This window comes from Myotis davidii, unplaced genomic scaffold, assembly GCF_000327345.1.
Source record: "Myotis davidii unplaced genomic scaffold, ASM32734v1 scaffold399, whole genome shotgun sequence".
In the NCBI taxonomy this organism is placed as follows: Eukaryota; Metazoa; Chordata; class Mammalia; order Chiroptera; family Vespertilionidae; genus Myotis; species Myotis davidii.
In genome coordinates, this window is record NW_006292094.1 from 6,644,759 (window position 1) to 6,647,561 (window position 2,803).

General features: G+C 68.8%; 1 protein-coding gene across 1 annotated transcript in view; it reads left to right on the forward strand.

The window, feature by feature from the left end:
- IQCE (IQ motif containing E) overlaps window positions 1-1,106 on the forward strand; it is a 20,175-nt gene extending 19,069 nt beyond the window's left edge. Inside the window, exon 21 of the mRNA XM_015565155.1 lies at window positions 722-1,106. The gene's annotated coding sequence lies outside the window, so the exon portion shown is untranslated. The remainder of the gene's footprint in view (window positions 1-721) is intronic.
- Window positions 1,107-2,803: the final 1,697 nt, after the last annotated feature.

Sequence of the window (2,803 nt, forward strand, 5' to 3'; positions counted from 1 at the left end):
GCCCGCCTTCCGCGTGCTGCCAGACTGGCCCCGCTGCTCCTGCACCCAGGTGGGCACCAGTAGTGAGGCCCACCGGGGGCAGGGGCAGGGCCAGGTGAGGGAGCAGGGCCTGCGTGAGCCTGGGGGTGGGATTTCGGGGGATAGCAAGACTGAGGCTCCCTGGGGAGACTGGACAAGGCCCAGAAACAGGGATGTGGCCTCAGTGAGCGCCAGAGGCCCAGGTCCTGCGTGTCCAGGGTGGGGGGAGGGGTGGCTCTGGGCCATTTCCCTGCAGCCCCTGCGCGTCACCTCGCACTTGACAGCGAGCACACCTGTCTCCCCAGACCCTGACCTGGCAGTGACACCATCGGCCTGCGGAGCTGTGGGGGCACCTGCCGACACAGTCGGGTGCGGGGGGACCACCCCTCAGGCTCCAGGGACACCCCCCTCAGGGCCCGGCTGGCTGTCCATCCCACAGGGTCACCTTTAGCTCACATCCCCCCTCCCACACGGACAGACTACGGACTCGACTCGGGAGGCGGGCGCTGGCGGGAAGTGGCCCCAGACTCAGGCAGGAAGAGGAGGGGCTGACGCCAGGGTGCACGTGGGGCTGCAGGGTTTGTGCAGTGTGTGGTCCCCCAGTGGGGGGGCATGGCTGGGACAGCCTGGCCACGAGGCCCCAGGCCTCCATGCGTGGGCCCTGGATGTCGCTGTGCTGACCAGGGCTCATCCCCGTGGGCAGGAGGGACGGACATGGCCCTGATGCAGGCGCTGCTGTGCTGTCCTGGAGGAGGAAGGGCCTGGGCGCTGGGAGAGGCAGGTGCCCAGCCCGGCTCTGCGGCCTTAGAAAGCCCAGCTGCGCCCAGGATGCCCTGGGAGCGGTGGCACCTGTTCTTGGGCTCTGAGGACCTGAGAGCGACACAGACCTGCTGGGCCCCGCCTCCGGCCTCCAGCAGCTGACCGCCCCTCGTGCTTCCTGAAGACCCCAGGAGTCCCCTCTGAATGTGGCCCTGGCGGTTGGGTGGGCGGGACCCTGACTGCACCTCGTTGCCCCCAGGCTCTGGGGAGCGGGAGTCCCCTCTGCTCCGTGCTGCCGGCCTTTGTGAATAAACGCAGTTTGCAGCGTATTTGTCACCATCGCCCATAAACCCGCACATTCAGTTGCTTCCAGGCGTGGGCTGTGGCTCACGCGCAGCCTGTGTGCTGGGCCGCGGGGACGCATGATGGTTCCTGGCCGGCAGCCGGTCAGCTGGGCCCCTGAGCAGGAGGGCGCCCGCGAGCCTCAGCCGGGTGCCTCCGGACACCCCGTCCGTCCCCCGATGTCTCTCCTGCTCCCCAGTGAGGACTGAGCACCAGGAGAGGAAAAGTGGGTCGCGTTCCCCAAATCCCATTCCACTTCCACTCTAGCAGCAGGGAGGACAGGCAGCCCTAAGAGGCAGTGTCCACGTGTCCTAGAAGCATGGCTTCCCGGCGCCGTGCACAGACGAGGCAGGTCCGTGGTCTGTCCTTGCACTGGGCAGAGCTGGTCCGAGCCCCCCAGTGACCTGTGGTTGGCCGAGGCGTGTGCCCGAGCCCGTCCTGGCAGCCGATGCCCCCGTGCGAGCTGGCAGTGGCACTAGGAGACTTGGTGCTTGCAGAGCGCGATGGGGCCGTGACGGCCGAGAGCGGGCACATCGAGGCAGGGGCTGAGGTCCCAGCTGAGCTGGGCAGGGAGAGTGGGGTGAGGTCCAACCTCGCGGCTCCTCCCCGGGAAAGGAGAGCCGGCCCATAAACAGAAATAGGCGGCAGGTGCAGCCACCACACACACTCAGCCCCCCGCTTCCCTCTGGGGAGTTCTCTCCACTTTCAGCCCCCAGCCCGCAGCCCCTCACCCCTTAGCCCCTCAGGTCCCGCCCCTCAGCCCCAGCCCCGCCCCCTCAGGTGGGGCAGGGAGCTGGGACCTCAGCCCTGGGCAGATGGGGAGGCCGCCCAGTGGGGCTCCGGCTCCCTCTGCCCCCCACCCTGCCCCGCGGCCATTGCACAACCCAGGAGGGTCCTGGCTGGGGTGCTCGCTGGCCACCTGCCAGGCTGGGGCCGCCTCCGTTTCCCCATCGATACACAGGGAGGGAGCCATGTCTCCAGGAGGTTGTGAGCCAACGGCCAGGGCAGACTGTCCCAGCCAGGGGACCACCTCCCGAGGACCTGGACGGGACAACGCCCACGACGCCCAGGCCGTGCTCCTGTCCGGGCCCTGCTCACCCAGCGCCTCGCCGCGAGGGAGGTGCCAGGTGGAGGCAGAGGGGGACTTTGGACTTGGTCCTGAGGCCGGGAGCTGGGAAGGGCCGCAGGGGAGGGACAGGCAGATCCCTCATGGAGGCCGGGGTAGCGGCAGGGCTGAGGGCGTGGCCATGCTCCAGGTGACCTCGAGCAGGACATTGGGGTCATAGTCCCTGGGCCCAGGGCCCCTAGGAGAGGCAGCCCGTCCTGCCCGCCCCGCCCCCCAACACATTCACACTGCCTGGGAGGGAGGGAGGGAGCAAGATTGTCAGAGCCAGGCTCTGAGTCTGGGCGCCCAGGGGCCCCATGGCACAGACCCTGCTGTCAGCGTGACAGCCCCAAGAGCAGGTGGGGAACCGCATGGGGACAGGCTTCGGGGGGAGGAGGCTGGCCTCCGGATGTGGGTGGGGTGGGGTGGAGGGGAACCCCTGCTTTGCAGACGAGGAGACCAAGGCTCAGACAGCTGCCTGCTCGAAGGGCCTCCGCCCTGGAAAGGGACACTGTCCCGGGCTGCCCACGGCCAGAGCAGCAGCAGGCTTAGGAGAGGACGGGAGGCCTTTCCTCCACG